At 47.6% G+C, this 19,897-nt stretch overlaps 1 protein-coding gene across 11 annotated transcripts in view; it reads left to right on the top strand.

The window, feature by feature from the left end:
* Window positions 1–19,897, top strand: part of FRMD8 (FERM domain containing 8) — a 1,471,206-nt gene that overhangs the window by 742,392 nt on the left and 708,917 nt on the right. The window lies entirely within an intron of this gene.

The following is a 19,897-nucleotide window of genomic DNA, read 5'->3' as shown; positions in this document are numbered from 1 at the left end:
CGTTTACTCTTACCTCTGCCAGCGGATTGTTGTAGAGGAGCTGGACCCACTTAATGAATGGTTCTCCAAATTTCATTTTTCTCATGATTGCCCACAGCTTTTTCAAAATCTATGGCCAGCAGCGCCAGTGATTGATGTATGGCGGGTGCTCTCTCCAGCGCTAAATTCTAGTTGATCTTTGAGGCATGAAGCCGCATTGGTCCGGATGGATCAGTGCTGTAATGACCGTTTGAAGTCTGTTAGCTAGTATTTTGGCTAGTAGTTTAGCTTCGCTGTTGATTAGGGATATGGGTCTGTAGGAGCTGCACTCATCTGGGGGTTTGCCTTTTTTGGGGATCACTATTATTGTGTCCTTGCGTAGGTCTGGCGGGAGCCTGCCTTTTGCTAGGGAGTGTTCGAACATGTGGAGCAGGTGGGTAGATCTATCTAGGTGATTTAATTTTTTCCAAATCTCAAGTGGGAAACCATTGGGGCCTGGGGTCTTGCCTGCTTGGAGTTGGGTAATAGCTGCTGATATTTCATCTACTGTTATTTTGTTATCTAACATGGTGGCTTGTTCCGTGGTGAGTGTTGGGAGATCAGTGCTATCTAGTATGCTACTGTGTCGCTGGGAGGTTTGTAAAGTTCTTCGTAAAAGTCAGCAAAACATTCTGCTATCTCTACATCAGAGGAGACTACTTCTGCATTCGTCGTCTTAATGATTTTTTCTTGTTGGTGTCCCTCATCACGTCTTTCCAACCATGCAAGCAGTTTGCGTGCTTTTTCCCCCGTTTCATATAGTCGTGCTTTCATGGCACTATGTGCTTTTTTGGCACAGTCCAGAGATAGATTATGCAGCTGTTTCTGCGCAAGCGTTAGGGCTCTGTTTGTATCGGGAGTGTCGCTGGCGATGTGTTCTGCTTCTTTGATCACAACTTCTCTTTCGGCTTCTGTGATCAGTTTTGCGCTGTGCCTTTTTCTTAGCTATCGTCCACGAGATGATTTTGCCCCGTAGGACCGGCTTGTACGCCTTCCATAGTATATTAGGGTCCTCAACCGAGCCTGCATTTAGTTCAAAGTAGATGGAGGTGGCTGCCTCAATCTTCTCGTGCAGTTCCGGGAACCCCAGATAATAGGAGTTAAGCCGCCATGTGGGAGAAGGACGCGCTGCATGCTTTGTGAATATTCTGGTTTGGTAGGAAGAAATAGTCTATTCTAGACATTGAGGCATGCACTCCTGAGTGGAAGGAGTATTCACGTCCGTCATTGTGTAGGTCTCGCCACGTATCTTGCAGCCCCAGTGCAGACGCAAAGGCGGCCAGTGTGGTGGTGGTGGCAGGGTTCCTGGCTCTCAGGTGCGTGCGGTCTAGGGCATTGTCCATGACTTGGTTGAAGTCCCTGCCTATCACCCATGTGTCTGCCAAGTTTGCGGTCAGGATGGGGGTGATGTCGGCTAGCAGTGCACTAAGGAGGGATGGCGGGAGTATATTGCCATAATCCATAGCGTTGCCTGAATTTGTACATAGCGACCACCTCTGTCCTGCATTATGTGTGAGATCTCCAGTGGAAGTCTCTTATGGATCAGTATTAGCACCCCTCTCGCCCCCATGGAGAAGCCTGCATGTATCTTCGATCTTGGATCTTCGAAAGAGATTGCATGTGGTTCCTGCAAGGTGCGTTTCGGTTAGGAGGACTATGTCCGGTGAATGCCTGTTTATGTGCTGCAATACCAGTCTTCTTTTGACACTGGAACCTAGCCCGTTCACATTCCATGTCATGAGCGTACAGGCCCTATTGATTGAGGCAGTTTCAGGTGCCATCGGGTGTTTGGATGTTAGGTTCTTGGCTGTGTTTCATAGGGTGCAAGTGTGTCAATGTCATTAAGGTATGATATATGTCGGCATTCGTCTTGTTCATTTCGCTCATTGATCCATTGTATGGTGAACATTGAATAAAAACGTTATCTCCAACTCCCCCCTCCCTATACTCCAACCCCAACTGAAGCATCTGTCGTCCCAACATAAACTCGTAAACAGTTAAACTTTAGATCGCATATGCCCGCTCTGTGTTAGCCGGGCCCTGCAGTTTGTGTATAGATTTTGGAGCTAGGCAGTATAGCACCCTTGTTTGGTGCTATGAGTTTGTTTCCTTGCCAGGGGGGCGGCTGCTGTGCTGTCCGCCAGCCTTAACATGCTATGTGGTTTATTTTGCAACGTGGAGCATGGGCTCCTTTGAGTTTCTCTTGCTGTGACTTCGTTATTTTGATTGTTATTGCACCTTATTATTCATTTCCCTGTTGCGGATTCCATTCTTGTTGTTGGTGCGGCTCTAGGTCCGGTGGTCGCTCAGGGTGTGGTCTGTTGCGTTACCCTCTTTCTCCCCTCGGTGCTCCAATCGCCATCTATGTGTCTTTCCGCCCAGCTCCACGCTTCCTTAGGGTCTGTGAAGTGCATCGTTGTGCCATTATGAAATATTTTGAGTTGGGCAGGGAAAATGAGCCCGTATTTGACTCCCATTGATTGCAGACGTTTTTTGAGTGGGTCAAAGGATTGGCGCGCCTTCTGCACCTCCCTGGTGAAGTCAGGGAAGAAGGCGATTTTCGATCCATTGTACGTGACTGGCCCTTTTGATCTTGCCAGTTGTAGCAGTGTCTCTGTCCCTGTAGTTTAGGAATCTTGCGATGACTGTGCGCAGCGGTGCACCTGGTGTGACTTTACCAGTTGGGATGCGGTGAGCCGTTCAATGGAGAAGAACCTGGAAAAGGACTCCGCATCATATGTGCTCGTAAGCCATTCTTCAAGAAATAGTTCCATGCAAGCCCCTTCTGCCTTCTCTCGGTGGCCAAGTGTGCAAACGTTATTTCGCCTGGATCTACCTTCACTGTCATCCACTCTTGATTCCAGGATTTTGATTTGTGCTAGCATGCCGGACATATGGCGATTTATCCCTCGTAGGTTGTCTTCGGTCTCTGAGATTCGTGCTTCGGCCTCGCCCGTGCGTGAAGTTAGCTTTTGTAGGTCGTGTCTTAATAGGGACACTTCCGCGCCAATACTGTCCATCTTCTTCTCCATCGATGTTCTAGAGCTGGCAATGGCACTCATTACGTCCCTGAGGGAGATGTCGTCCTCTATGCAGTCTGTTTCCGTTGGTGGCGGCCGCTCTGGAGAGCGAGTCATTGATGTGGTTGCATATTGCTCTATTCTACTTTGTGTAGAGGTTTTTCTGGGCTTGTCTTTCCCCATTTTGTTTATTCGTTATAGTGGCGCTGGAGGTTAGAGCCCTGCCTGCAGGGGAGAGCTGATGACAGAATGGGTTGACAGATATTTTCCCAGGGTGTTGGGGGCAATGTACACTGGGTTTTGTTGCGGCGTGGATGGTGGTTCTATGAAGCCGTGTCAGGTGAGCCTCTGACGCTCTGCTTCCGCCTTATGACAGGGGTTCCCGCAGGTCGCAGGACTCCGTTTGGGGTTGCGTTAGTTGTGAACGTGCACTTTTGTGTGCTTTAACTGTTGTGGTCGCCTTGTTTTGTTCACAGGTATGGTGCCGTTCCTGCTTTAGCTGCCGGGCGCACGTGGTGATTGGTTGCCTGTGATGGCGAGTTTTAGTGGGTGGGGCCGCAATGGCGTGCTTACTGTGTACGTTGGGTTCCTTCGTGCACCGCACTACAGGGGGGAATGGCAACTTCTGCTGCTGTAAAGTGTTTTCACTGTGGGCAGCAACAATTTGTTTGGGGCAGTTTCGTGCGGTTGTATGTGGAGTCTCTTTCTATGGCGCACTTTGCTTGGTATCGGCTATTCGTGAAGCTTGTCTGACTTTCAATGGCTGACATTGGTTGGCTCCTGTAGTACGTGTACACATGGCGTTGCGTTGCGTTGGTTGTGCTGGGTTAAGAACGTTTCGGGCGGTCTCACCCTCTTCTTAGAGTCCAGAATCACCCGTCCAGGGGTTTGGCCCACACCCTGCCACCCACCACCAGTGGTGTGCTTTCTTTGTGAGTACCTTGAATCAGTGATAATCAGAAAGTGTGGTGGGACTATTTGAACCGCATTTTATGCAGGTGCAGCATGGGGGCAGACAGAGTCCCGTGTCTTTAGCACCACCTTCCTACTGCTTGTTACCCCCTGCTCCTTACCGTTGTGTCCTTTTGTCGAGAGCAGGAAGGCAGAGTGGTTGCTACAGGGTTGGGGAGAGCTCAGCAGGCGCTCTACGCAGTGCAGAGCGCCCACGATCTTGTTGTGGGTCTCGGCGTCTCTTGTTGGCCCCCACTCCGTGTTGCAATAGTGCCGTAGAAGCAGGTCGTGGTAGTTCTTTTGCCCTACACAGCGCAAATGGGACAGTGCTGGTGGGGGCTGCTCGAGTTCCCCAAGTCCCTGAAGCTTGTCCCTTCGGCGCCCGCCTACAGGATTTTCTCGCTCATTTTTGCAGGTTATGAGCAGGGGGGGGACAATTGCCAGCGGCTGCCTGTAAGGGCGGGAAAGCCGCTGTGGCGTCGCGCGGCCGGGCCGATGCGTGGTGGGAGCGCGGGTGATGTCTGGCCCCAGCGGCCCGCAGTCTACGCACCAGCACCTGGTCGGGGGCCGCGCGTGTTCCGCTGTCTGCCGCCCCGCAGTCGGTGCTTTCCTTTCCTTCTCCCTCCGGCCGACTCCCTCGTGTGTGCACTGCGCTTTCCGTACAACTTATCCACGGCGGCCATCTTGGGAGCTGTACAATGTCCGCGCCTCTCGAGCGCCGTAATTATGGATTCCCGTTCCGGTTCGTTATTGCACGAATCGGTGCAGCAGGATTTCGTGCGTCGGTGAAGTGTTTTTGGGCATTTCACATTAGCAATTTAAGGCGGATGTGTGCAGGATCTGGCCGGCGGCGCAGGAGCGGTGTAAGCTCACGTCCTCATCGTTCGGCTGCTGGCCATGCCCCCTATCAAGGCATGCTTGGCCGCTCTGATCACTAATCTTTGCAGGTTTGGTAATGCGTCATTCAGAGATTGCTGTGTGCCAGTATGTATCAAGAATTCATGGATCACTCCTCTCTTGAAAAAGCCTGGTCTCGCACCATGTGATCCTCTGAATTATCGACCTATTTCAAACCCTTCCTGGTAAACATCCTAGCTAGGGTGGCGTAGACGCATCTGCTTGCCCACATGAGATCTCACTGTACACTGAATCGGAGACAATCTGGATTCAGAGAAAGACACAGGATGGAGACGGCATTGCTGGACTTATAGTCCAGACTTCTTCGACATATGGCTCAAGGTAACACAAGCGTGCTTATGCTTCTGGACCTGTCTGCCGCCTTCGACTTGATGGATCACTCACTGTTGGTCACCAGGTTGGAGGAGGTAGCAGGTTTCTCCATTTCAGCAGCTCAATGGGTCAAATCCTTCCTTGGGAGACGTCACTGGAGAGTGAGTAGCGCCTTGGCTGATACTATCCCCAGGGAGCTTGCTCAGGGTGTACCGCAGGGCGCTTCTCTCCCCCATATTCTACTGTATTTTAACAGTTCCGTTTCTGGACTTTCTGGATATCAATGGCATTGAGTTTGCCAACTATGCTGATGATACTCGGTGCATCATACCTCTCACTGGTATCATTTCCGAAGACCAAGTTAATATTAATAGGATATACTGCCTTATCCAAGAGTGGATGTCTGCTAATGGCCTATCACCCAAGGCAAGCAAAACAGAGTTGATGTTCGTGGGTACTACAATGGAAGATGGGTACTCCCAATTACAAATTGATGGTTGTACTATTGAGATTAAAAAAAGGTCAAGATGGGGGTGTACCTGGACTGCAGCCTGAACATGGAAGTACAGGCTAGCATTCTAGTCGCCTCTGCAGCATATTATATAAAACTTCTGTCCCAGGCACGTCCCTTTCTCTCTAGGACAAGTCGGGAAACCCTGGCACGTGTCCTTGTGGGAGCAAGAATAGACTATTGCAGTAGCCTCCTAACAGGTCTACCCAACTGTGAGACCAATAGACTCCAAGTGATGCAGAATAATGCAGTAAGAGTTATTGTGGACCGTAACAAAAGGGACCACATTTCGGATGCGAGAAGGGATTTACACTAGTTGCCAATCAGGGAGAGAATCCACTTTCGGCTTATGGTGATTACACAAATGCCGAGCCGACATATCTTAATGCTGAACTGGTACCAAAAACCAGTAATTACTACCTAAGATCCAACAGCTGCTCACCACTTAAAGTTCCCGCATGCAGGCTATCACAGGTGAACACTGGAGCCTTCTATGCGGTAGCGCCAGCCTCCTGGAATGGATTACCCACATCAATTTAAGAGAAGAAACCTCCACTATGGTCTTTAGAAAGGGACTGAAGACCCTTCTGTTTAACTAAATGTTCTCTCTCGTAGCTTGATGTCATCAGTGACATGACACTGTACGGTTTTTGGCTGGTTGTCTCGTGTCATTTTTGTTTAGCGCTCTTAAGCCTCTGGGGTCAGTGGTTGCGCTATATAAATTATTAAAGTAAATTAAAGGAGAACCTCCTCGGCTGAGTGGCAAAGATTAGTCCATTGACTAGCGGAGAAAGATTTGGGACTTTGCTGGTAACGAGAGAGAGTGGAAAAAACATACAAGTTGAAGGGCATGAAAAATAACTCTAAATACCAGGAGAAGGCAGTCATTCTCCCAGGAACGACACAAAACCTCTTGCAATATAGTCAAAAGATGCCAGGGGAAGGGATCATTCCCCCTGGCCTTTTTGTGAACTGTACAAACCAAAACCAGGAGAAGGAAGTCATTCACCTGGTCTAGAACATGGTGTTGTGCAAAGATTGTGTGGAACCTGCAAGTCACGGGAAGGGATCCATTCCCCCCAATCCCTAGCAACTTAGAACGTCACCCAAATACCGGGAGAAGGGAGTCCTTCTCTTGAGGAAGGAACTTTCTGTTGGATGATCAGTCTTTAATTGTAGTGTAAGGGATAGAAGTAGGTTTAGTTTATATTTTGTTTATAAATTTGTAGCGCACCATAGCCCGCAGGCATCAGAATGCACACAAACACACAAGACAAAACATCCAAGGACAAGATCAAGTAAGAAGTCGTCCAAAGAGTGGCTTAGTCAAAGAGTTATGTTTTTAAGCATTTTCGAAAGGACAAAGTTGGTTTCCTGTTGTAGATTCAATGACTGTGTTCCAGGTGCAAGCTGCCAGCACAGGGAATAATCTGCCTTTTACGTTGGCCTTTCTGATTCTAGGGCAACAAAGGCTAGAGTTACTAGATCAAAGAATTCTCTTAGGCTCATATCTACTCAATCTATCCTGAAGGTAGGCTGGGGGTATTGTACAAAAAGACTGTATCTAAACGGTTGCATGAACAAAAAGTTTTACAAATGCTACCACCAAAGGTTCGAACACCAAAAGTTTGAACCTTTGGTGGTAGCAATGCAGGTAAGTTAAAAAGAAAAAAAAAAAAGGCTGCAGGGGTGTCCCCCGCAACTCAACACCCCGCTCACTATACTGTGTGGTATAGTGAGCGGGGTGTTGCGAGGGACACCCCGCAGCACACCAGCAAAACAAAAATAATACAGGGGCTGCGGGGGTGTCCTCTGCAACAGCCCGCTCACTGTACTTTACAGTATAGTCAGCGGGGGAAACCCCTGCAGCCACCGTAAAAGAAAAAAATAAGAAAAGGACCCTGCAGCACCGGTTCCCGATCACGGAAGTGAAAGGGAACTGGCGCCGCAGGGACTCGGCGTAAAGAAAAAGGTAAATGGGGTTTGTTTATGTTGGGGGTGTGGGTTGGGGTGTGGGTATGTGGGTGTGTTCGCATGAGAAAGGTGCAAACTTTTGGTGGTTCACACCTTTCTCATGCGAACTTTCCGGCCGCGGTAAATATCAGCCACAGTCGTATCACGTAGATCCAGGCTGGGGACTTGCCGTACAAATATTTGTGTACTAAGGTTGCTACCTTAAACTGTACTCGGGCAGCCACTGGTAACCAGTGCAAGTACAAGTACTTTCTGAAGTAGAAATATGGTCTCTACGGGGAAGAGATGTTGCTATGCGGATAGCCTCATTTTGTGTGACCTGAAGCCTGTTAAGGCTGCCTTTACTTGCACCCACTAAGAGTGCATTACAGTAATCAATTCTGGTTAAAATGGGTCAAGCTAAGGTTATACAGTTACTCTCAGTAATGAAGGGTTTCACCAGCCTGAGAAGTCTAAAGTAGTATTGACAATTTCTAGCCACATAGTTGGTATGAGCATCAGCACCAAGTGAAGTTTCTAAGTGAACACCAAGAGTTTTAACTTGTGAGTGTTTGGATGTTACAACCCTCAATAAACAAGCTGGAATATCTACGTTCTAGTTTAGCTCTAACCTGGGATTAACCAAAAGGTTCTGTTTTGGAGCTGTTGAGGCATATCCAGTAATATGATAGGTTATTTATAACGCGCTTAATACCCAGAGGTTTCCAAACGCGGACCCGGGGATCGAACCTATGTTGCTCTGTGTCGTTTTGCTTCCAAGGCAAGCACGTTGCCCCTGTGCTATCCTCCAGAGATCAGTGCTCGATGAACTTTTAAATGCGTGAGATTCGTAACATCAGTTTCATATACTCCAAAGTTCTAGCAGCAGCTGCATGTCGTCCGCGTAGGTGGTGAAATGCACGCCCATCTCAGTTAGAAGATCAGAGCGGCTTTATGCAGGTGTTAAATAATGCCAGCGACATGCATGCAAGCAATCCACAGGATATGGAAGTGGAGTCTGTGGTGGCATCGCCCCAGCGAACTGTGGACCTCCGGTTGCTTTATGAACAAATCCAACATTCCGCGTTCGATGAACAGTTAACTACAGATGAAAGGGTATTTGGGAGATGCTCGTGGACTAGGGGGTCAAAGGTTGCTGATGGGCCTAATAATACCTGCAGCCCGGTTTTGCTTTTAACCAGAATGTCGAGCATGTGTGTCTGTAGATCCAGTAGAACACTCTCAGTACTATGGCCTGAGCGAAAGCCTGATTGTCGTGCATGCAGTTTATAAGTGGAGTCTAAGTAATCTTGGAGTTGAGCTGTGGCAATTTTGTCAACTATTTTCAATAAGATGCAGGTGTTGGTAATAGGCATGAGATGTGTTACTTCTCTAGGATTTAATCCCGCTTTCTTAGCTAGTGGAGTGACTGTGACTACTTTTATAGAATCCGGAACACCGTTATGAGAGACAGATGTTTGCAAACCGCACAAAATAACTTTTTTTGTAGAATCATTTTGGAAGGGATGACATCTCCAAAACAGGTGGCTGCATGCATTTCACTCATTGCTCTTTCCATTTCAACCAAAGTAATGAATTTAAATGTAAATTCTAAAGAATTTAGTTTTAGCTTAAGATCTTAAGGTTGCCATTGCAGATTAAGAAGTCACACAATTACATAAGGGTCAGCCACCAGAGCTTTTTTTTTTTACTTTTCCCGGGCAGCGGTAATTTTATCTGCAAATGCATGCTGAGTCCTAACACCATCTAAATTTGTTGGATTAAAAAGCTGTACTTATGCGTCAGGATTTCTCAACATTTTTAATATTTCAAAGGTTTTGGTATTCCTAGCATTATCTATCTGTTCATTCAAATAGTTCTTTTTGGCTCTTCATAAATAGCTAATTTGTATGACTTTACATATTTTTTCCATATAGTCTATAGTGCCTCTGTGATGGTTTTCCACCAATTTCGTTATGCCTGTCTCGGGTAAACCATGCATTGTGGCGAGTGCCATCTCATGTTTACTTCTTTATGGGAGCAATGTGATCTAACTTGTGTCATGTGAGTTCTATATGCAGTTGCTAAAGTGCATGGAAAATCAGTCTGTGGTGGACTCTAAACATTTTCTTTATGCATTCCTGGCTATTTGAGGTTTGAACTTTCTTGTAATTCCGAATGTACTCATTCTTAGGAGTATTCACCTTTTTACTTAGGTTGTCCTGAAGCAACATGTTAAACTCAATAAAGGCGTGATCAGACCAAATACATGGCTTGGTACTGATGAGGTCAATGTTAAGATTTCACGACGTGACCCAGTACAAAATGTTCCCTTTGTTGCATTTAGGCTCCGTATTGTTAAGTTGGATCTCGATATTATTGAGATCTTGTTCCAAAGTTATGGCATCCTTATCTGCAACATTGCCATGCCAGCGGTTTAGATCTTCCAAAAGTAAAGTTGTACAGTTGGGTCTATTTAAAGATCTTAATAGCTGCACAATTTCGTTGTTAGATAGGTATGTACTCTGGAGAAGGTAAATTATGATCTTAATACAGCTGTTGCAAGTAGAATTTAATTTGAGATGGAGAATTTCACAATTGTTACATGTACTAGGAGCTACAAAAAGGTGGTATTCTTTCCTTGCCAAAATAGCGACTCCTCCCCTGTTGCCATGTTCTCAGTTTCGGGAGAAGTCGCAGGATCAATTTTATGCCCACTAGAGTCTTTAAGCCAGGTCTCTGTCAAACAAAGTGTGTCAATACCATTTTCCGTTATGGAATCATGAAGGTCAATAGCATGTTTGTTCAGAGATCTGGTGTTCAAAAGTGCGGCTTTAATTTTTTTATATTCTACACGTCCCACCGCGAACTGGGCCAGAACATCTAAGATGCGCCAGCGCACCTGATGTGATCTAAAAATGAGCTGCGGCGCTGCTGGGGATTGAAGTCCCAAGCCGGTATTAGTTCAATTTTTAGTTGAATATTCAGAGTTCACAAATTACACACTTCTAATCTTTACTAAAGAATATCTTGATAATCCAAAAAAGAAGCATTCTATCCACACAAAACACTCGCACAAATGAATCTCACGTTTTCAAATGAACGGTGAAATGCGCTATAAATACTGGCACAAGCCAGCAAAGACGTGCTAGACAGTGGACTTTGATTTTGACTGACATTCTGACGGATCCCTTAATATTAGTTTGAGGCAGGGAAACCCCTCTTAGGCGATGAAGCTAGTAAAGGTCTTTCTTTTATAAATAAGTCTATAACCACCACTCCATCTTTGTGTCAGCTTCCTTCTTCGACACCCTTCAAGTCTATATCAAACAGTGACGTCTTGCGTAACTAGTTCGCAACGGCCTCTTTGTTTCTCTGTACTTCCTCATAACAATGAAGGTGTTTTAATTGATTATTCCTTTTTTGGTTGTTTACGTCATCCAGACTGCTTCATATATTTGGACAACTTTGTTTAATACCTTGGAGTAATTCGCTTAATATAGTCTTTCTTCTTATCGTTCAGTAGCTTGACCATTTCTTTCATTCATTCTAGACCACAAATACAGTCTCTAAACTACTGCAATATTATTTTTTTTCCTTTTTTTTTTATTGCAGCCCACCTTCAAATTATATTTTTGCATCGTTAGAATCGAGGTTTCCAAATTCAAGAGGCAGTGATCACTACATTCTTTCTGCCCTAGTCCTAAATGTTTACATCTCGGTAGAAGATCTTAACAAGTATGTAATCTAATGTTAAGGATTTATTTCCCGTATCCATGTATAATGTGGAGGAATGTCGCCATAAATACATCAGTTCAAGGGAAACCTATCCCATTCCTCAAATTCCTGTAACGTGCAAACCTCTTTCTTTCTGCCCTGCATCCATACACAGCTCAGACGTGAGAAACCTGAAGGGATCTGTCATCCAGGTGGCCAGGACACGGCCATCGCTATTGGATCCAGTTCCTGGGGGTGTACCAGTGCGGGAGGATCACCTGGATGGGGGTGGGGGGGTCCTGGGAGAGTGGAAGTGGGACACTGACAGGTGAGACGCAGTATCCTTCTTATAACACCTTTTCCCCATCCTACCATGTAGGATACTCAGAAGCCCAAACCCCCTCCCCCACCCCCCTTTCCGGCACGAACACTTTCGCACACTACGAAAGACAACAGACTAACACCAGAGCGGTTTACCGGACATGTCCCAACACCAGGGTCAGACAATTGACCAGAATCACACACACCTGACAGCCCTTTCCCTGCCCCACAGGGATAAAAGGTGTAGCACGAGAGCACACTACGAGGAAGGCAGACCGGACGACGAGAGTGCTATCCAAGCACGGCAGTTCAAGAGGAGGAGAAAGGCGGCGAGAACCGAAGGGGTGACAAGGAGAGAAGCGACCTTGCCCTTTGCGACCCAGACCCGCAGAACCTCCGGGGAAGGAAACGTAAGACCGCAAACAATAGCCAGTGTGTGTTGCAGCAGATGTCAGCGGTACACGAAGCCCTCCTACACTGATATGCAGGACAGGGAGAGACGATTGCTACCATGGTACCGTCCTTGACTCCAGAAGCAAAAAAAGCCAAGCCGTTCATCACAGCCGGTTAGTCGAGGGGAGAAACCGATAAGAAACTGAACTGTGTTGAACAAAAGTGGCAAATGATAAAATAAGGAAAGTTCAAAGAACTGTTAACGTTTTACAGGAAGACCAGCTGCAGAGGGGTCCGGCACCACGTGGGTGCTTACTGGAGAGACTCTGGTTAATTCCCCTACTGTTGAACTGCCAATACCAGAAGGCCTTAGGAGAGCTGACGGGAAATGGTCAAATTGGTCATTCAGGGGTCTAGCAAAAACCTGTGTACAGTCAAAAGTCTTTGACCGGCACGTAATTGGAAAGCTAAGGGAGATAAATCCTGCATAGTGAAAAAGGATAAGGAACTGTGTGGTTGGCAAGAGTGAACCTGACTGAGGGATGCCGACAGAAGGGGCCGAAGCATGATGCCCCAATGAACATTTTGTTGACAGAGGGATGTCCACAGTGGATTGTTTAAAAAGACATTAAGACTTGTGATTACAACGGGTAAAATTGTACAACAAAAGGCCATAGCGAACCCGACAGAGGGAAGCCAACAATCGAGAAGGGTCTGAGCCCAGAAGAGGGGGATCCAAGGGTGAAAAGTCATCACCTAACGTACATACGGAAAGGAACATTTTGTTTAATAATTTGAACACATCGGGTCCTTGGAGGCAAGAGACTTTTTGTAGAAAAGAGACTTAACCACCGGAGCTCCTGATACCTGAGAACGGAATTGTAGTATTGTGCTGGGAAAGCTTGAGTGCGTGCTGTGTTCCGCGGTCCCGCCTTGTCCTGTGCTCAAAATGTGGGGAAGGGAGACCCCCGGCTACCACATCCTGACTTATAATTTGTGAACACTTCTTTCTTGTGAACACTATCCCACACTCTTTTTGGTATTCGTTGTAAGGATTGGCAATAGTTTTCTTTTTTTGTAGTATAGGCCCTTTTATTTTGACAAGATGCCACTAGGACTGCCTTTATTATTTGATGGTCGTAGCTTGCTCCCATCTTAGATTTATGTTTAGATAGGCGTTTTTTCCAACCTACCTAACCGGCCTTGAACTGTGATCACTTGTGTCCATCTTTACTGTTGCCACCATTAGTTCCTTACAGACAAATAGAAACAGTTTTCCAGACTTTCACTGTTATCGTAACGCCCAGACTCTCATTTCACGACTGTCGACCCAATATTTGTTTGTACAGCACACAATAGCCAACCATAGTGCTTCCCCACAGGACCCTGCTGCGCTTTCACACATTCTACTTCAAATCCATCCATAATGGGGCTACCCACAATCTGTGTTTCTTGTAAACTGATTACAGAAACCTTTTTACTAAAAATGTCACGATTATCATTCTGTAGCAAGTGGGAAAAGCCCCTAGTATTCCACAACATCAAACTCTGATAAGGCAATTATGAGTCTCCCATATTCCTACTTATTTGACATTTATTTGAATGGATTGTGTTAACGACAGTTGCCCACTGATTTATTTGTGATTCAGTATAATTGCTCATTATAGGGCCCCATGTTTACAATTAACGGTTCAAACCTGTTCTTACTCACTACTTTCGATACCAACAGAACTCCTTTTCCCTTGTCCCATCTGATTTAAATCCAAGGACAAGAAAATATCATAACCCATGGACAGTAATGCCATGGCCTCGTCGAGGACCATAGTTTTAGTCAAATCTGTTGCAAAATAAATGTTTATTAAACTTGAACGGTTCTCATCTACAAACTCTACTTGTTTAATGTCCCTAGAAGCTACAAAATGCAATCGTTGCATCTCAAACAAGGTTAACACATTTTGCCTGTTCAGTGGTGTATTTAGATTACCCTCAGTCTCTCCAAGTAGGCAACATGATCACTTCTAAACCCCCACTCCTTGGGGGGTAAACCAGCCTGCTGCTCTGAGGTGCATGTCCTCAGAGTGGAAGACCTGGGGAACCCCTATTTTTAGTCGTCCTTTTTCCTTGGTCCCCTTCGTTCTCATCCATTATAACCGACACATAACGATTCCTCTCTCCTAAGGAGCTCTCTACTCTCCTGACTTTTGCCACCGTATTACTGGCACCAGAATCTACTGTCTGATAGGGTGGAACAAACCTTCCCACATCTTTACACTCTACAGATACATTTTAGCTCCCATGTTTTGTCGACCCAGTTTTGGAAACCCTTTTAGTCTCTTCTAGTTTGAGAAACACTGGAGACTATTGAGAAGAAAGTCCCCTCGTGCATTCCTCCTGCAATAACGCAGGCTCCTCAACTATAGCAACATTCTTTTGTTCCATTACCTTAACAATCATACTCGTTGCCTCTGCACATTCTTCGCTCATATCACAAGAGTGATTTGTCAAGAGGCTTCGGTCCGGTACCAATGTTCCAGGTTCCTTCACTTGTGGTTTAAGAAAACTAGTGATTGGTTAGTCTCTTTATTTCCACTTTTTTTCCTTTTTGTTTTTTCCCCTCGTTTTTTCTTTATCTGTGGGTCTCTCTATGTGCACAGTCTTAGATGGTTCTTCTACCATTACACAATCGCCATAGCTTCTAATCTAGAATTGTCACTCAGCAGATTTACAGCTTCACCCATAGCATTCAGTCTGTGTACTCCCCATCACATTAGCCTCCAGCTGCCTCACTGAACACATATCTAAGACTTCAGCAACAGTAGATTTTCTCTTTTCCATGTCTATACATCGAGGCATTACTAACAACTTCATTTGACACTCTTAAGAATGCATCCGGTATGCTTGAGCTTCTTGTGCTAAGTGGCTTCTCAGAGCATACGGGTACATTATCTCCAATGATCATGCTAGCGCTGTATGTTTTTAATTAGGTAGCACTAAAAAGGTAAAAGGTAAACATCACAGCCCTTAACTCGGGCCTTTAACTCAGCCTTCGGGTTTCAAACTACACCTCCGGCACTCACTGTACATGCACCCCGCCCAATATACACATTCAGCTCAAAGGGTACTTGCACCACAGTTACTGTGTGCTTACCATTTAAGTGGGGCCACAGACATTAAAAGGGCTAGACAGCGACACAGTCCGTGGTATGCCGTATGATAAACGGCTACTTCAAAACCGCCTACCTTCCGCGGATCAGCACCTCACACTCACTCCACAGCTTTCACTTTTCCTGTTCACTTATCCTCGTTCTACAACCTGAACTGTGAAGAGAAGCGAGTAAGCTCAAGGAGTGAACCTCAGTGTTTCACTAAGTCCATAACTGATAATTAAACCGCACCACCACTGTTATGGGCCTTAGGGCGTGCCGGGGCCTCACTCGCACACACACTCACGCATGCAGGCAGGCACACATAGAGGGGACGCCGGAGACTTGTGTCTGCTCTGGTCGCCGGCTCACCGCCTTTATTGTTATCTGCGCATGCGCGAGCCTCGATGCGGCTCGCGCATGCGTACACAATCAGAATTGCTACGCAACATCCCTCCTTTTCCCCCAAAACAAAATCAACATTATCAAACATGGGGACCAACAGGGTCCATCATAACTTTCACGATACCTCTGCCTTAATTACGAGGTAGGGTCCATGATGAAGTCTTTGAACCTCAGCGGTGGCTTGCGCCCCGCCCGGCTCGGGTACCTGCGTGCTCCGGCGTCGGGGTCCTCGGGTGCCACCGGAGCTTGTGGCGGCCCATCGTCTTCCACCGGCACTCCCGTACTCGGGTCGGGATCATCTCTGACAGCTGCTTCAGGGGTTGCAGTTTCTATGCGCTTGAAGAACGAAACATTTCTGGTAACAGTCCCTCTTGCATTGGCGGCCGTGACCATCGACCCTTTGACGTGGGTCACGCCCAATGGTTGTGGTTCATATGGCAGTGATAGCTTCCCCTCTGGCTTCCGGTTGCGCACCAGCACAGTGTCCCCTATTGCGATCGCCCTCTCGGGTAGTCTCCGCCGTGTGGTCTCTTTCTCATTCAGAGTGGCCCTCCCTGTGCGCACGTTGCGATTGTGGATCTCTCCTGGTGGTCTTCCTTCAACTTCGGGTAGTAGGCCTCTTGGTATTCTTTTGAAAAGGGCTTCTGCGGGGGCCACTCCGGTGGACTGATGTGGGGTGGTGCGATACTCTCTGAGGAACTCGACCAGATTTCGCCTGAGATGTTCTTCCCCATTCACCGATTTGCGGAACACTTTGTTGACCGTTCGCATAAATCGCTCCACCTCGCCATTTGCTCTCGGCCATAGTGGGGTTATTTTGAGATGCTTTATTCCCCTGTCCTCACAGTATTGAGCAAAACGTTGGCCCTGAAACGGTGACCCATTGTCCGAGCAAATTTCGAGAGGGAATCCATGTGTGGCGAATATTTTGTCCATGGCCAAAATGGTGTGGTCGCTGGATGTGGATTCGACCAATTCCACCTCTGGGTATCGTGACCACTGGTCTGTCACCATCAGAAAGTATAAACCTCGGCCCGTGGATCCGAAGTCCGCGTGCACTGTCCCCCATGGGCGGTCACTCCTCTACATGGCCTGAATGGGTGGCGCCTTCTCCACAGGGCTTGCGGCTTGACATGGGATGCAGGCCTTCACAAATTTCTCCACCCTTCCTTCCAGATTTGGAAACCAAACTTTCAATCTGAGACTAGCTTTCATCTTGGCCATTCCTTGATGTCCCTTGTGGGCTAGCTGTAGGATTTTCTCAACTAACACCCCTGGTATTACGATCTGGTGCCCTCTTAGCAGCATTCCATCATCCGCCACCGACAATTCGTGGCGTGCCTTCCAGAGTGCCTGTAGATCTCGTTGTGCTTCCGCAGTCCTTCGGGAGTTGTCTAGGACCTCCCGCCATTCTCCTGTGTCCACCGCACCTTTTATCTTTCGGAATGCTTCATCGCTATTGGACTCATCCGCAATTTCCTGATGCGTCAGGGCTACAGGCAGTGCTGCCTCCACTACTAGATGTACGGCTTCCACGCAGTCCGCCACCTCCAGTGAGTCTCTGGGCCTCCCGGTGCCCGGATGGCGCGACAGGTAGTCAGCCGGGTTGTGTGTCCCTGGTCGATATAGCAATTTGACCCCATATTCCATGAGGGCCAACATCCACCTTTCTATGCGCGGAGGTGGTTTGGATGATGTTCCAGACATTATTGGGATGAGGGGTTTGTGGTCAGTCACCACAACAACTGGCTTCCCTAGAATATAGATTCTGAAATGTTTACACCCCCATAGTATGGCCAAGGCTTCTCGCTCTATTTGGGAGTAACGCCTCTCAGTGTCGGTCAGGGCCTTGCTGGCATAGGCGATGGGCCTCATGGTCCCTTGCTGGTCTGCTTGCATGAGGACTGCTCCCAGCCCTACCGGGCTAGCATCAACCACGATCTCCGACTCGCGACCGGGGTGGAAGTATGCCATTGTTTCTTGCTCCGACAGAGCATGTTTGATGGCGGTGAACGCTCTTTGTTCCTTCCCTGTCCACGCCACATCATTTCTGGTGAGCGCCTCAGTGGTTCTGATAGGGAGGCTAGATCTCGGATAAAACGGCCACAATAATTGACCATCCCTAAGAAACTTCTTACTTTGGCTGGGGACGCTGGGGGGATGCATCTCGGATGTCTTTTACCTTCTCCGGATCCGGGGAAATCCCTCCAGCATGAAATATAAATCCAAAAAATTCAAGCCTGTCCTTCAGAAATTCGCATTTTTCCTTGTGTAGCGTTAAGCCGACACTGCACAGTCTCTCCAGGGTGTACTCGAGGCGCTTCAAGTGTTCCGCTTCTGACTTTGCAAAAACTAGGATGTCATCTGACATGTTGATGACCCCTTTGAGTCCTGACAGTGCCCCCCTGATGGCATTCTGAAAGACCTCTGCTGCGGACGAGATCCCAAAGCTAAGTCTTTTGTATTGATACAACCCCTCATGGGTCGTAAAGGTCGTAATGTACCTGGACTCGGGATGGAGTTCCAACTGGTGGTAGCCTGACCTTAGGTCTAGCTTCCAGAAGACCCTAGCTCCCTGGAGCTCTCCGACGATGTCATCTAGGGTCGGTGTGAGATGGCGTTCTCGTTTGATCGCTACATTGGGCAGCCTCATATCTACGCAGATGCGTACTGCCCCTGGTTGTTTCGGCTTCGGGGCCACCACAATTGGGGAGACCCAGGGAGTGGGTCCATCTACCCTTTCGATAATGTCCTTGTCCACCAGTGACTGTAGCTCTTTCACAACTTGTTCCCTGAGATGAAAAGGGATACGGCGATGTTTAAGCGCATTCGGCCTCACGGACTCATCTATGTGCAGCCGTATGGGCTCTGCCTTGAGTTTTCCAATACCTGTGAATATCTTCTCAAAACGCTGTAGTAGGCGGTCCAGATCGGTGAAGTACACAGCAAGAGTGAAGTGTACAATGTTTAGCGCTTCTGACGCGGCACAGCTTAGGAGGGAGTGTGGGCTTACGCTGGTGACGAAAAACCTTGCGTTTATTCTATTTTGACCATGAGAGACCGGGGCCACAAACACTCCTTGGATGGGAAGAGGTGTATCCCCTCCAAATGCGTAGATTCGCGCTGTGGAATTCGTCAGCCTTGGTGGACCAGGAAGAGCATTGTAATGTTTGGTTGCAAGTATGCAGACGGACGCCCCAGTATCTATGAGGACCGTAGTTGGCATCTCGCTAATGTTGACGGTGCATTTGGGTTGTCGACGGTCCCCAGGATTTTGCGCAATGCTTGAGATGAAAAATATTTCTTCATCTTCCTCCTCCTCTTCCGCGATATTGAGATCCTGCATTCCTTGTTCGACAGAGGACACACCCCTTACTCTTCCAGTGACACCCCTGCCAACTCTGGTCCTCTCAAAACTGCAACTGGCGTTGTTGCCCTGCACATTCTCGCATAGTGTCCCGGTGTGCTGCATCGACCACAGGTCCTTGACTTTGCTGGGCACTCTCCCGCATGTGGCAGATCGTATCCACAGTATGAACACGATGAGACATTCCCTTGCGCTGTGGGCCCTTCGCTTCTCTTTGGTATCCATCTTGCCTTCCCCATGGCTGAACGTCTTATTGCATATGCCTCTTCCTCCTTCCTGGAGCGGGTAGCAGCGTCCATTTTCGCCCCTCTTGCCTCCGCCAGTTCGTACGCTCTCCCCATGTCCAGAATTTGCTGCAGAGTCAGTCCAGGTTCTCTTAGCACTTGTCTCCTCAGTTTCCCTGAGCAGCAACCTTGCAGCAGTTGGTTGCGAACCATTTCTTCCTCGTTGACCCATCTGCAGGAGCTCGCTAGTTGTCTCAGACGAGCGCAAAACTGGTCCAATGATTCCTCTTCCAACTGTTTCTCAGCGCCCATGACAAACCTGTCAAAGTCAACATTCGCCATAGGAAGGAAGTGGTCACGGAAGGCTTGCTTGACCGCATCATAATTCGCTGCTGGAATGTTGAGAGAGTCATATATGCGTTGAACCTCGGTCCCTGCAGAATAGACCATGATGGCAATCTTCGCCTCATCTTCTGTTTCCCCCGAGGCCCTAAAAAACATTTCCAGCTTCTTGACCCATGTGATCCACTTCGGCCCTAACTTGGATGGGGGGCCCGTGGTATCAAATTCAGGCATAGGAGCTAGAGTACTGTGCATTCTGCGAGGTATTGGGGCGACAGAATTTTCTTCTTCCTCTCCTTCTT

This window comes from Ambystoma mexicanum, chromosome 2p, assembly GCF_040938575.1.
Source record: "Ambystoma mexicanum isolate Mex_15411 chromosome 2p, UKY_AmexF1_1, whole genome shotgun sequence".
Classification (NCBI taxonomy): Eukaryota; Metazoa; Chordata; class Amphibia; order Caudata; family Ambystomatidae; genus Ambystoma; species Ambystoma mexicanum.
This window is presented reverse-complemented; position numbering and strand designations above follow the sequence as displayed.